At 42.3% G+C, this 15,725-nt stretch overlaps 1 protein-coding gene across 3 annotated transcripts in view; it reads left to right on the top strand.

The window, feature by feature from the left end:
• The window catches only part of FHL2 (four and a half LIM domains 2), a 53,124-nt gene that overhangs the window by 8,855 nt on the left and 28,544 nt on the right, over positions 1–15,725 (top strand). Inside the window, exon 2 of one of the 3 annotated variants that reach the window (XM_054010439.1) lies at positions 7,228–7,348. The exons of 1 other annotated variant lie outside the window; for it this stretch is intronic. The gene's annotated coding sequence lies outside the window, so the exon portion shown is untranslated. Of the gene's footprint in view, positions 1–7,227; positions 7,349–10,301; positions 10,491–15,725 lie in introns of those variants that run through there. One more of the 3 variants, XM_054010429.1, reaches the window with a different exon arrangement.

Here is a 15,725-nt window from a genome sequence, read left to right as displayed (position 1 = left end):
AAGCCACATTCTAAAAAGAGAATGGAACCTGAACCTAGCACACCATCATTCTAAAATATAACAGCTTAGATTATTGTATAGAACAGAAAATGAATGAAAACCAAAATAGGACAGACTCGTCATAATATTATAGGTGGGGTTTTTAAGAACATCTAGAGAAGTTGTGCGCCCAACTCCCCTTAACTTTTAATAGCAGTTGAGTGCCTGGCTCCCTTTCGTCCCACCCCAGGCCTGAATACTTCACACAATTACATTTTCTACCATTTCAGTAATAGTTTCAAAAGTGACATTCTTTGGCATCAGAGTCTCCTCAGCTTTCAAGGCAGATCATGTTATTTACTGTAAAGCTCTCTGCTTCATCAAACTTCATTTTTATTTTAAAACAAAGCCATTCCCATGAAGTTCAAAACACACATAGGCAGCCCGTTTATGGAAAATATTATAGGAAGAAATGCATGATGTGTGTATAGTAATTTTAAGATGCATTTTTTCATTTATAATTGAGTGGACTTGTTGTGGGTTAATGTTATGTATCTGTGGCCCAGAGATCAAAATCAACATCAGCAACAAACTAATGTATTTAATCCTATTATTTCAAAGGGACTGGACATTTATAGAGTTCAAAAAGAACATGGGGCTAGAAGGATCAATGGTAAGGCTGCTATTTCAAAGTGCATGGCTTGAGTTAATATTTTTAATCATAACATATGTCTGAAACTCAGTCTCTGAGCCTCTCGTGCTATATGTGGAATAGACAAACCATGTCACTGGGCAGAAATAAATTACCACCACACAAAAGAATCTTTATAAAAAACAGGAAGCCCCCCAACTATCTTCAGGTTCAGGGAGATAGAGTAGTACTTCTTAAACCATGTCTTCAAAAATAGTAGCATCCAGAGAGGAAAACTGGGATATGATTCTGCAGTCCTTATAGAGGAAAAACTCCCCCTTTGAACTCAGTGCAAGTTTTGCTGTACTTTTGACTGTAATATTGACCTGTGATTCTCTTTCCTTAGTTTCTTTTGCCATTTTAGCTTTACAGTTATGTTTCTGATAATGTCTTTCTAGTTTCCTTGTTTTCACTCAGTTTCCTTCACTTATTTTATAGTTCTTCACCCTCTGACTCATTCTATAGTTTTTCTTTCTATTTTTTCCCCCTCAGATTTTCTTTCTGTGCAGTTCTATTTCTGCCAAGAATCTGAACCAGAGCTGAAGTGAACATTATACATTTTCATCTCCAAACCTGAGTAAGAGATTGAATGTACAATTACTGTGAAATTCTGCTCTGGAACCCACTCCATAGAACTCTTGTTCAGCTCTCTTAGCCATTGTTCAGCTCTCTTGTGGCACAACCGGCATAACTAGTGTTAAATGCTCTCTCAACATGGACAACTTTCACTGATATCAATGGGTGTTTGACAGATGAATCAAGTACAGAATATGCAATAGAGATCTGGAGTGCAGATACAAGATCCACAGAGCAGGTTAGAGATAAAATTGTACCTGCTAAATGTAGCCTAACCAACATAAAGAAATCTGGGGGGAGGGATTTCAAAATAAAATCTGACATTCAGTGCATTCCTAAGCCAAAAATTTACTCTTCAGGACTTGTATGAGTTCCAGGGATAAGTCAACACTATTAAGGGCAATAAGGGGTTGCTCCAACTCCCATCTTCAAGAGGTAGCAGCCACAGAGAATCTGAGACTGAAAAGAAGGAAGAAATGCTGACAAGTCCTATTTGTGTTTCAGAAGTTATTTAAAATGAATTACTATTTAATAAATCAAGGGGCAATATTTTCAAATTTACAATAGCAGTAATTGCTGCAAACTCTGTCTCCGGTAACTTGGCTTTCCTGGGGATCAGGGATGTATGAATCCAGTGCAAACCTGCTGATGCAACTCAGTGCCCTCTAATAGCAGCAAAGCTGGTACCCAGAGGACGTGCCACAGAGGGGCAGTGAAGAGAGCATGTGTTGGAAATGACATTTCTTCCCTCCTCCCCTCCATGCATTGGCCCTATTCCATAGGATCAGGCTCTCCTCCTTCAGCATATAAAGAGAGAAGCATGGAGCCTGCACTGAACACTCACTGCTTAGGGAATTTTTTGTCACTCCTTCCACTCACCACTATGGCTCAGATGTAAGTTGGAACCATGAGGACTTTGCTCCATGCAGAAGAGCGGGTCTCTTCTGGCAGCACTGTTCGCCTAGTATGGGACCGGTTAGCTGCTTTAATTCGGTGCCTCAGCCTCACTGGCTGCCCAAGACTCAGAGCATCATCAAAATAGGAATTTGTCATTAGTTGGGAGATCCCAGGCCCCTCATCACTCTCACTAACAGTTACCCTTCAGCTTCCTCATCTGCCCTAACACTATCGCCTCCTCTGACCTGCTCCGTTCACAGCAGCACCACAACCCCAGCCCCTCTGCTTTTCAATATGGAGAGATCTTTATGACACAGTCAGCGAGACTTGGAATGAGATTTCCACCAGCCGTTCTCTGTCTTCCTTCTTGCTTCATCTGTCGCAGACCCTCTGCAGAGCCTCATGACCCATGAGGATGAACGGCAACATGTGTAATTTCATACACCCCCAGAAACAACATATTGAACTGTGTCACATTGGCCTGCTCACTTTCAGTCTCCACTGGAGATTGGTTATCATGAATTAAACTATTACTGTTTTATAGATTCATAGATTCTAGGACTGGAAGGGACCTCGAGAGGTCATCAAGTCCAGTCCCCTGCCCGCATGGCAGGACCAAATACTGTCTAGACCATCCCTGATAGACATTTATCTAACCTACTCTTAAATATCTCCAGAGATGGAGATTCCACAACCTCTCTAGGCAATTTATTCCAGTGTTTAACCACCCTGACAGTTAGGAACTTTTTCCTAATGTCCTAATCTTGATATTGCCTATCTTATAACATAGTAACGATGCACAGATATTCTGAGGAAATAGTTGACATTTCAGAAATAGCCCAGTGAGATGACTGATTCTCCCCTCTATATTGAAATAAGCATTCTTGAAAGCTACCAAGCCAGGAGTACCTTTCTCTTATTTTTCACTGAAACAAAGGAGTAACTGTTAAAGACCATATGTGAAAACTATTCCAACACGTTAAGAAAACGAACTTTATTGAATGGAAATATGATTTCTCCAAGTTTGCCCAGAGTTCCTAAAAATACAACCCCTTTCAGATTGGTTTAGGAATAAATTGCAGCACGGTTTCCTCCCAGCAGAAGAAAAAGTCTTGGGTCTTTCAGAAGTCAGATCCTCAGCTGTCTATTGAAATCAAGCTATGACGATTTACACCAGCCAAGGGCTTACCCCAGAGGCTCTATATCAACTCAGTGGGAAAAATTCAGATTACTGCAAATAGGAGTTGCAACTGGGGATTTGAAGAGGAGGAGGGAAGATGAGAAATACAGTGAAAAATCTGTTTATATATTGCATATACGGGAGCAGTGGCAGAGGAGCCAGCAAGCAGAGCTGAAAACAGGGGAATCTGAATGATAGTATGTCTGGGAAGTTTGGGGAGGGTGAGTGTGGTGTTCTGTTTGGGTTTTGGGGGGAGGTGAGTTGGGTTTTTTGGACAGAAGCTTAGGAGGGAAGGCTAGAACAGCTACTGAAACAGCAGTGGTAAGGATCCAAGGAATGGAAGAGACAAGGGAGATAGCTGGGATGTGGAAGTTACGGGATGTACATTATCCTGGAGGGGGTACCTCAAAGATGCTTTTTTGTATGAAGTGCCGCCTGATAGAAGAGAAGATGTGAGGTTTGGAGATGCAGCTAGAAAATATGATTGAGTTTCGAAGGAGATTTGAGCAGATGATGGAGGGAAGGAGAGAGGAGGTTGAAAGGAAAACTCAAGACTTGCAGATGCAAACTGGACCAGAGAACGATGAGGATAGACTGCTAGAAGAAGAAAGTAGCCAGTGCAAGCATGTGACAGTGACAATAAGGCTGAGGAAAAGACTGGCTAGCGAAGGAGAAATGGAGCTGAGGAACAGGTTTGCCGAGTTGTAAAATGAAGGGGAGAGGCAGGCAGTAACAGAAAGGCAAGGAAGAAGAAAAGAGTAGTTAGTCCTACAAGAAAAGAAGAGACAACTGAGATCGCCAAAGTTTGGAGATCCAGAAGGATAGAGGATGACTTGCAGAAGATTGCAAGTGTGAACAGAAGACAAGACGACTTGCAACCAGAAAGATTAGAAGGAGGAAGGCTGGAGAAGTGCACCAACACCAGGAAGAGGCAGGTCTACATGATTGACGACTCCCTACTAAGAAGACCAGACCGGCCTGTCAACAGAGCTGATCTGGAGAACAGAAGGGTGTGTGTGCTGTCTGCAAGGAGCTAAGATACGGGATGTGGATCTGAGAATAAAGAGGATCCTAATTGAGCAGGAAAGAATCCACTGATTGTCTTTCATGTGTGAACAAATGATACTGCTAGATTCTCGATGGAATGCATCAAGGAAGACTATGCCTAGCTAGGGAAGATGCTTAAAGAAATGGAGGCTCCAGTGATCTTTGGTGGGATTCTACCCATCTCTAAAGAAGGGGAGTGAAAGGGGAGACAAGATGATGATGATGAACACCTGGCTCAGGCAGTGGTGCTATACGGAGGACTTAGGATGTGTGACCACTGGGAGGCATTCAAGAAAAGAGGACTATTCTCATGGGATGGACTCCACCTGAGTAAGGAGGGAAACAGACTTGTGGGATTGAGACTGGCACAACTGATTAAAAGAGCTTTAAACTAGGAATTCAGGGGAGGAGGTCAGAGAGGAATTTCCCCCCATGCCAGATTGGCAGAGACCCTAGGGGTTTTTCACCTTCCTCTGCAGCGTGGGCCATGGGTCACTTGCTGGTTTGAACTAGAGTAAATGGTGGATTCTCTGTAACTTGAAGTGTTTAATATCAAGATTTGAGGACTTCAGTAACACAGCCAGAAGTTAGGGGTCTATTACAGTATTGGGTGGGTGAGGTTCTGTGGCCTGTGATGTGCAGAAGGTTAAACTAGATGATCATGATGGTCCCTTCTGTCTTAAAGTCTATGAATCTGTATTCCAAATCTGTTCGAGGAATGTTAAACATCTGAAACCTCCCACATGAGGATGAAATTTCAGAAATATTTAAATATTGCTTGACCGTTTTAATCTTATTTGACTAAAATGTAAGGTTTGCATGATTCCATATTACTCTCTGAGCATTAACGCCAAAAATAGGAGTTTTCTTAAATGGATCCTGGGATTTGCTGAATTTTGATTAAAATTTCATAGCACAAAACTTTCCAGAATATAGCAGCAGTTCATGGGATCAGCCAGAAACTAAGCAGTTTTCAAACTTTGCAGCGTTGCGTTTTTATTTTCACAGGCCTTTCAATTAAAGCTATTTCATGGCTCTAGCGGGGGGAAATGAGAATGGCATATAACTACCCACCACCCGCCCCCTTTTTCAAACTTTGTTTTGTTTGCTTTTTCAACCAAAGTGGAGAAAATTGCCAATATGACTGTCAACTTCAAGAACTGGGAAACTGCTACAATACACATACCACTGAGAAAACCCAAACTAATACAATTCGATATAAAGCTACATATAAGTTACATAAAATGTTTACAATCAATGGAATGGAAATTAATGCTACTTATACTTTCAGGACTAAGTTCTGTTTTCCCCACCCAAGTGTTCCAGCCCATGGGAAAGAACCACTTTCCCAACCCCTCACAACACAACCAGGAAAGAACCAGTCGGAATACTGCCTGTAGTAGTCCCTGAGTGTATCAAGAGACAGGCTAGTGCGCCCTATGGCACTTCATGCTTCATCAGGAGTGTGACCAGTAAGGCCAAGGAAATGGCCAGGACTCTGGCCCTTGTGTACCTCTTGATGCCCAAAGGCAGACGGGGTAGGGAGCACATATTGCACCTCTCAAGAAGGGGAGCTGTTCATCATGCTCACCCAGGGCACCTGAGGAATTCTTCCTACAGCTAAGTCAGACCGAATACTTTGAACCTCCTCCGCTCAGCTGCTACAGTTCTGCACCTTAATTAATCCGTATGGTAAGCCAGTTACTTCTAATATTTTTAGAAGACTTTCATCAGATCTGTGCAGAAAAATGCATTTGCAATTGAATGTCTACATTTGCGCGATGGACTCTACCAGTTGGGTGACTGCATCGCAGATGGCTATTTAAGCACCAAAAGCACCATCAGCAGCAGAGATGTCTGTCGTATTAACTTGATATGCAAATGTAAGTTTCCCTTAAAGGCCTATGTGAGAAGTTGCCTGTTCCACATAGTATACTGCTGCAGTTATGATCACCAGAAGCATTTGGCCTGAGCCCCTCTGATTTAAAGGAAAGGGAGCTTCTGGCAGAGCTTTTCTCTGTGAGGGCTTCTTGATGCTGGAAATCCTCCTCCTCAAGCACAAAATAGCTGGTGTCTTTTAAACTTCAGAACACGCTGCAAGGCGCATCTCTGACGTCAGATTTATGGGGAAAAGAGGAGAGGCCTGGAGGTCAAAGTGTTTGGGGAGGAAAGTGGATATTTAAGTTCTTGATTAAGTTATTTTATTAATTAGTTATTTTATAGTTATTAGTTACTCTGCCGGTACGAGAGCTGCTTAATTTGCATATGTATTATTAGTCCAAATAAATAAATAAAATAGTACATGGACCTCTTGCCTCCCTTTTGAAGGACTGCTCATTGCTGTTACATCAGAACGACCATGTCTTTGAAGCACTGCTGCTTTGCATTTCCTAAGTCATGCAAATATTGATTTCAAAAAATGAGGAGTTTGCATTTTGAAAATGATCTGGATATTTAATTCCTGCCTATATGGAGATTCTTGATAGACAGATTTCAGATCCTGGCCTGGCCCACTTGCCATGCTAACCAATGCCATACAGACATCAGGTTATAGCGCAGCGCCCTGCAAATTCTACAAACTATTTTATAATTAATATAGGCCTTATCCAAACTAGCCAGGGAACCTGGGGTAGGCCCTGATTTAAGCACATGTTTAGATGCTTTGCTGAATCAGGGTCATTGTGCCTTTCTTACAAGAAAAATGTTTAAATATGGTTCTCTAAAAAGATGCTAACTTGGTTTGAAATTTCATTGTAGAAGACAGAGTCTGAGCGGCTAAATTTATCCCATGTGTTGAGGTGAGAAGTGGACCATTCACAAGTTTATATGAGACTAAAGCAGACCTTTCTCACTGCAGACTAAGGCTACGCTGAAGGTCAGGCAGACACCTCTGGTCAGGACACTCTCGCGATAGAGAAGCAATGGGAAAAACAGTGTTAAAAAATCCACACCAAGCAAACTGTTCGGTATAGTAAAGTGTAAGTAAAGTTGTACCCTTCCATAAGCAATATGTTTCTCATTATACAGTCAGTTCTTAGTGTATACTTAATCAATCATGCTGGGCCAAAGGAGTTTTAGGGGCACACCTCTCAGGATTTGACACAACTATTAGATTTTAAGCAAATTCTGATTATAATTACTCAGTTGAGTCCCTGGCCTAATAAGAAATTCTGCACTAGGCTTTCTCCCCCCCCACCTCTTTACTAAATTATTAAAGCAAAGTATCTGTGAGAATATTGGTGATGAGTCCAGTCCTCCTTCCATTGAAGTCCAAGGCAAAACTCCATTGGCTTTAGAGGGAGCAGGCCTGGACCTCAATTTCCCTGCTTTGCAAAATCATTTTTTAAATGTAAAACTACAAGAATATCTAGTTTAAGTTGCAAAATGGCCCCAGGAATATTCTTGAAGTGAACTGCAACATCCCACATGATAATAGCATCATTCTGTGGTTTTGTCATTTACTTTGTAGTGAGTGCTGTGTTAAAAAAAAAAAAAATCACAATAAAGACACATATCAAGAAAATAGTATGGGTACAACTCAGACTAGCTTTGTGGAAATCAAAATCACGACAAATTTCCCCCGGAAAAGGAATGAGAATTAGGAATGTCGGGGGAGGGGGAGCCAATGGGTTTGGTGTGGTAGAAGAGAAGGGGTGTGTGATTCCGCTGTCCCATTAAAAAATAATTACCAATAAAACAAAGCAGGGATGTGACCATTCATTGCTAGTGTCCTTCTGCAAGCACAAAGCCTCCAAAAAGTCAACCAGGGCCTAAGCCAATAGAAGTTTTTCTGCCCTTCTAACTTGGAAAGCTAATTAAATACTTGGCCAAAGCTCTTTTATCATCTAAAGGGCAGCATGTGGCCCTCCACCCCCACATATTTCATTCCCATAGCTCAGCTACAGCCAGTATACATTATAGCTTAGAATTATAAACATTACATTAATTTGCAGCAAGTCAGAAATACCATTAAAAGATGGCTGGCACTGCGGTTGCTGTGAGTGGATGAGGGTGATGGAGGGAAATAAAACTAGTGGAAAGAGAGGAAAGCAAGTAAAATGCTACCTCAAGAGAGGCCCATAAATACATCTCATTCAGCCCAAATCTGATCACCTTCAGGGCTTATGTCCAGCTCATCTTTTTACCCAGGCATTTGAAAATGGGAACTGGGTTGGGAATTGTAACTCTAGGGATCGGGGATTGTTCAAAGAGGATTTGTAGTGGGTTATCTTAAACTGCTGCACATAGGATAATAAGAAGGAATTCTTAGCTCTTTTCATCCATAGATCTCAAGGTAATTTGCAAAGGAAGCCAACATCATTATCCCCATTTTACAGATTGGGAAATTAATCTACAGAGAAGCAAAGTGACTTGCCCAAAGTCATCCAACTGGTCAGTGGCAGAGCTGGGAATCTTCTGAGTCCCAGTCCAGTGCTCTATGCACTAGGCCACATTGCCTGTGTCTTTAAGGTATGTTAAAGGTCCCAAGAGCATATGGTTAGGCAACCCTTTTAGCATTTCTATGAATCAAACAACATTTAAGAAGTAGGTTTTATTCCTAAGAGCAGTGTAAGGCTCACTCATTTTATGCAGTGGGTATTTTGCCTGCATGAGGACTGCAGGATCAGGCTCTTTGTAGATTTTGTTTAAAAAAAGAAGGGAGAGAGAGATGTTACTGATACGTTTCATCTCCGGCATGGAGCAGAGAACTGTACAAGTTCACGGGGAGGATGCACCTGCAGCAACAAGATTGTGAATCCCTTACTGTACATGGGAGAAGTCTTCTTAACACACGTACACACCGATGCTATTCAAAACAAAGCACTTCAGTTGTTTTTCTACAAACCTATGTGTCATCCATAGGGAAGGGCTGCAGCGCCATGAACAGTAGCTCCCACCGGGAAGTTTATGGGGTTTATATTCATCCTGGTAATTTTTCTTTAAGTTGAACAACTTACCCTTCTTGGAGTGTGTCCATCATTACTGAAATATTAGCAACTTGAACTGCACACAAGGGTAGAGATCAAACATTTCTAATGTGCTTTGGATCCAAATTCTTTTCTCCCCGGGAGGTTTCTGAGGACCCCCCTATCCCCCCACCCACCCGCACACACACTATTTTTAAGTTAATATGTTTCTGTTATAAGGGTTGAAATATGAAACTAGACTTAACAGTAAAGAAATCATTTCCTGGTCATGTTGGAATTAATGGTTTCCCCTTTATTTAACATGCGGCCATTGGAAGGGTTCTCTGTGTGGTTCCCTAAGTGTGCACTGAGACAATCTGCTTCTTTAGCTTCCAACTACACAAGGGGGATTTTGAATTTCAGTTGCTTCACCTTTCCTCCCTCCACTCTCCCCTCTCCCCAGGGGGTAAAAAAAGCAGGAAGGACTATGACTACATGGACACAAGCACCCATTATACACACATGCCCCCCAGAACACAAGGCACCTTATACATCAAGTACCTAGAAAGAGAGACCATGTAAATCAATCCATTGTTTAGAGAAGAGTGACACAGCTGTCAGAAGAGCCAGTGCAAACAGATTCTCATACTAATTCTAACCAAGTTCTTCATTCTCCCAGCCAGGTGAGGAGAAAATCAGTGAAGGGTTTGTGCTTGAACGGCTCTCAGGCTTTCTTTCTGCAAGCTGAGCTCACTGGGCTTTAAACAAAGCTCCATTACTAACAAACATCAAGGGGTTAAAAAAGCAAAAGTGTGGGGAGGGGGAGGCATTTTCGGAAGAGGGCCAACAAAGACAGTGTGACTAGGAAGGGGGAGAGAAAAAAAAAAATCTACATCCTTGGAAGAAAAAGTGTTGAATGCCAGCTGCACAGAGCCTAAAAGAACCAGTGTTTCTGATGCTTTTGTCTCCTTATATGGTAAAATGATACAGAGGGGTTTCACTAGGCTGTGAAGGCAGCAGCCTGTTTCCACACAATACCGGCTGCAGAGAAGAAATCAGAAGAGCTGCCCTTCACAGGCTGTAGAAATCCCTGGTTAGCTGTGCAGCGCTACTCTACAAGTAGGGCCAGGTGCTCTCCTTACATATTTGTAATGGATGCGACTCCCTGTCCTGCCTGGTCCAGGGAGAAACACTGACTGCCCGCTACTGCTCTGTAAGTAGATATCCCTCCCCCCCCCCCCCCCCCCCGCACAGTACCACTGACTATACCTTAGGAGTTATTGATTTAAATAACAAAGCGTGCAGAGTGAGAGATGTTTGATCCTAAAAAGTGTTCTGTGTTGGATAAGAATAAGAGGAGGGGGAGATATTTAATCCCCCCTAAAAAACACAGCTAGGGCTGTGAAGAGGATAGGAAGAAGGGTTTTTCATAAAAGCACATCTTTCTGTATGTCCCTCTGTAAGTGATATCTTAAGCAAGGAGATGAGGCATTGAGCCATTTCATTGTGTTGCTATTTTTACTACTCTACAGGCTATTGTATGTTTATCTGATCCACAGGAGAAGTCGTAAAAGTAGGAGCTCAGGTTTTGGGTTTTTTTGTTTAAAAAACACCTCCATTAATATTTCCTAGCCCAACAAAAGAGCTGATTATTTTTGCACTGTAGCAATAGCTGATACACATACAACAAAGGTAGCTTCCTATTTGCTATTCCACACCAGGGTACAAAATGTACACAGGAAAAGGGTGTACTTTTTTATTTGGAGAGATTTAATTGGAATGAAAAGGAATAAATAGCTCTGAATTTTTTCCTTTTGCCAATGTGTGTGTGTGTGTGTGTGTGTGTGTGTGTGAAACCACAATCACGAAGGTGGATTATCATGGACTTTTCTGTATGCATAATAGAGGAAAGATCATTTCAATAAATAATGCTAACTTTCATTTTTCTGCTTTCATTATTTTTCTAATCCCTTCCCCCACCCTCAAACCAAGAGGTAATATTTGGGTTTTGATACATTGTTCACAAGACAGCATCCTATTTCCATGTAGATTCATACCAGGATCCAGTCACAATTACAAAAGAGGGAAACCAATAATAGAAATATACACAAGAAATGTCATTTTGTTGTTCATCAACTGCTATCTAGAGGTATGTTGATTAAGAGGATTGATTACAAATAATAAGTGTTATAACTAGTAAATTTGGATTAAGTAATGATAATGTGACAAAAATCTTCCCTTGGATATGCATATGCAATTCCCATTGACTTCAACTGGAGCTGGCTTAGGCATATCAAAGGAAGAATAAGGACCATCGAATAGCTTATTGCATCCAATTGGTAAGGAATTTTGTAATTAAGTTTGCAGATACATTTCTATTATGATCCCTTATTTTCATTTGTTTCTACATTTCAGAAGCTCTCTCCTTTGGGGCTAACATCTTTGATTTATTTTTCCTTAGCCAAATGATGACTTTTTGGTTCCTGGAAGTTTGAGAAAAATTGATTCAGCCATTTGGATTTGAAACCCCCATCGGCACCCACTCTCCCGCCCCCCCCCCACACACACACACACTCACTTTTCTCACTGTATAAAAATTATCATCTGTTTCCCTGTCCCAGGCAGATAACTGAAAAAGGGTGGGCTTTGAAAGTTGGCTTGTAAGTAGAGCTCATTTTAGAGTTCTGTATAGCCTTGACCAAGTTTGAAAAACAATTAGCTGGATACTAATAAAATTATAAATGATTGGGGGGAGGGAAGGGGGAATTGCTGTTGAGCAGGTGTCATAGTGGAGAAAAAAGTGGGAGTACTTTACCATAATCCCACAACATCTGGATGTTTTATACTAAACTTATTAGCAGTGAAACAGCTAACAATGTTAGTATTTACATTGTTATCATTAGGTTGAGAATTAACACTTCATTGAGATGAATAGGGCAACTCAGATGATTCAGCTGTTACTGAACATTAGGGTTACCATATTTTAATTTAAAAAAAGGAGGACACTCCGGCCCCACCCCAACTCCGCCCCTTCCCCACTCCAGCCCTGCCCCTTCCCCTGAACACTCCACCCTGCTGCTCCTCCCACTCCCCGCGAATCAAATGTTCGCGGGAAGCCTGAAACAGGGAGGCAGCAGGTAAGCTGGGGCTGGGGCTAGGGCTGGGGCAGGGCGCGGCCCAGTCCGGCCCCCCCGGCTGAGCGGCTCCGTTTGGCGGCCGGCTGGTCCAGGCCAAGAGGCTCTGGCCCTGGCGTCTCCCGCCCGGCTCGGCTTGGGCCCCGGGGCGCTGGCCCTGGTTCCAGCTGAGCGGCTCCGGCCTGCCCTGGCTCCGCCGGCCCCAGCAGCCCCAGCCCCCGGCCGAGCACCGCCGGCCCCAGCAGCCCCAGCCCCCGGCCGAGCACCACCAGCCCCAGTGGCCCCGGCCCGGACCCAAGCCCCACGACCTCTCCCTCCCTATTTTCCTGGACATGTCCGGCTTTTTGGGATTTCCTCCCGGACAGGGATTTGAGGCCCAAAAAGCCAGACATGTCCGGGAAAATCCGGACCTATGGTAACCCTACTGAACATTCAAATCGTCCAAGGTCACTATGGGCTTGCATATTTTAGCAACCATAGGACTAGATTTTTTGTTTAAATGTAGACTTACATTCTGCAGAACATGGTGTGGTCACCAGACAATTAGCAGTGTTCATGCCACCATATACAAGCTCAGTCCCACCACTGCTATGATTTTTTTGGTTGATTATCACTGCTTGCTACTTATTCGCTAGTAGAATGTACATAGATGCAGTTCCCAAAACACAGTTCCTGTCCTGAAGACAGGGTCAGGCAATCAGGGTGACTGTCTTGGATGCCAACATTTGGAGGTGCCAAATCCCCATTTGGGGGGCAGGTACAGAGTGGGTGCTCGACAGTTCTGCTTGGGTTTTTTGTTTGTTTGTTTGTTTGGGGAGAGGGGGCTTTTTTTTCTGGTGCTTGCAGCACCTTTCGGGTGAGTGGGAAGCACTGAACACATTTTCTACCTCTGGCAGCAGGAGACCTAGGTTAGCTCTGACTGAAGAGTTTACAGCCAGGACGCTATCAAGGATACTGGACCTAGACAGGGCTCGTGCTCTCTGGCTTTCCAGCTTCCTAACTAGGGTGTTATGATTTCTAAGAGAGCTCAATGAAGCCTGGTCCCCTTTTCTGAAATCAACATGCACGTTTTCCCCACCCACAGAGTCAGGCACACAAGCACAGGGACTGTAGCTGGAACAGTTTATATGAGGACGATTTTAAATGGCTCATAGAAACTTGCATGATACTGTCCTAAAAAACAAACAAACAAAAACACTAGGTTTGAACATCAGGAGCCGGAGAAAATCAGGATTAGGACTAAAGTTATAGGTTTTGCAATTATAAGACCTCATGACAAATTTTGTTGCATTCTGTAAAGTCAAGCTTTAAATTCAGAAAAAAATTAAGATCCAGTTCCAAAACCCAGACCCACATGAGTAAGTCCATTTGGCTCAATTCTCCACTAAACAAGCTGAACCTTGTGTAGTCATTTACTCCTGTGTAAGCTGGGTGTGAAACACTATTGTATTTGAAGCATGCTATCTCCTGCTCACGCTGATGTAAATACTTACACCTGGTGGAAGGTGGTAGGCTTTGAAGTTCAACTGGGACCATTTAAGAAAAGGTCCTTTATTTTTCTTCCCTGCAAATGAGCCATAAAGCTGCCTTAATAGCAGCTGGGGATTCCCCCATGCTGGGGGGGTCAGCCTAATGCCCCCAGTGTAAGGTCAGCTCCATGCCATTCCTCCAACACCCAGAGGCTGGTTACAAGCTCATGTAGGTTAGAGCAGGCATGAGGCTGTTTCACCTAATGCTGGGGAATAAACTGGTCCCGGGTAGCTTTAGAGAATGGGTGGAATATAGAAAGGTGGCAGCTCAGTCAGCCCTAAGGACTGGGGACCTTATTTACATATTTTGCCTGATTAATTTTAATTGTGCAATTTTAATGTTGCATTTACATATACTTAGTTATTTGTGATGCAATTTTACCCCCAAGATAGTAGGATATTGGCAGCCTCTGGGGAATAAATCAGAGGTATACCAACAGCCACAGAGAAATCAGAATATCAAAAATATTTAGCTATGTATGTGAGTAAGTATATAGAAAAAGGTTTGATCAGGAAACACTGATTCCTTCAAAGCTGAATATTCAAGTACCCCTGTCAGGAAGATAAAAAGTTATGGTTCTTATTTCATTGTTAATTTGCACGTGCCCCTCTCTATAGAATAGTTTATCATAATAATTAGGCTGCTAAGTAGTAACGTATACACCAATACATAGTACAAGCAACTTGAGTGAGTTTAACACTGCAATAAGAATGTAAACGTCTTCATTTCAGGGCTTATGTGAATTTGCAACATTAATGCTGCATCACCATGAATGGAACAAGTCACTCTCTCTCTTTTTTTTTTAAGTATCATCTCATCCCAAAGTCTTCTTCGTTATGTGTTTAATTCTTAAACATTTTTGTTCAGCAGAATAGATGATCCATTATTTTCAAAGCCTTATAATTTTGAAAGCAGATAAAAATTCCTTGAGGGGTTAAATGGATTGTAACTTTTTTAAATAACTTGCATTGAGATAAAAAACCCATACAAAGACTCAATTGGGATCTAGACATCCAGCAGAAATGTCATTCGACTTACAGCCTAGATCTTAGGAGACTGGGTTCAAAGACCCTGGTCTAATAGACATCTGATGTGACCATGGGCAAGTTACTAATAGTCTCAACACTCTATGAAGTAGAGAAGTACTATTATCCCCATTTTACAGGTGGGGAACTGAGGCCCAGAGAAAGTAACTACATTAACAATTGTGAGGTGCTCAGATATTGTGATATTGGGGGGCTATATAAATACTTTGATATATAGATAGATCATTGTTATTTAAGGTTTGTGTAAAGTACCAAACTGAGAAACCCTTCTATTTATCTGTAGGAGAGGTAGAGGGATGCACCCTTCCACGCTTTTCTGGAAGAGATGCAGCATGGACTATTTGGGCCATTGTCATGGTGCTGCTGTATGGATTGTTTTATGCAGGATTTCTGTACAATGGGAGAGGCAGGAATTTTCACTGTATAGCATCACATGATGTTCTCCCATTGCCTGGTTATATCTTTGTGGCTGGCTGTTCTGGGCATTGTACTGGCTGTGTGCAAACCAATAAAAGAAATTAACTCTTTTCTGACTGGATCTACATCTGTTGGTAAGAAAGTAGCTTAGTCTCTGTGACCGTTCAGTCTTGGGCTGATGTACTGTATTATATCTGCCACAGATGATACCTTTATTAACTTTGCACCAGTTTTCCTCCCATTAACTGTTTAAAAATGCTACCATTAGGAAGTTGAGTTTCTATGTTTGTAATGGTGAGCATTTGATACCCCTACCTTAAA

Source organism: Malaclemys terrapin, chromosome 1, assembly GCF_027887155.1.
Source record: "Malaclemys terrapin pileata isolate rMalTer1 chromosome 1, rMalTer1.hap1, whole genome shotgun sequence".
Lineage (NCBI taxonomy): Eukaryota > Metazoa > Chordata > Testudines > Emydidae > Malaclemys > Malaclemys terrapin.
Note: the sequence above shows the minus strand (reverse complement) of the source record. Positions and strands in the feature narration are given on the sequence as shown.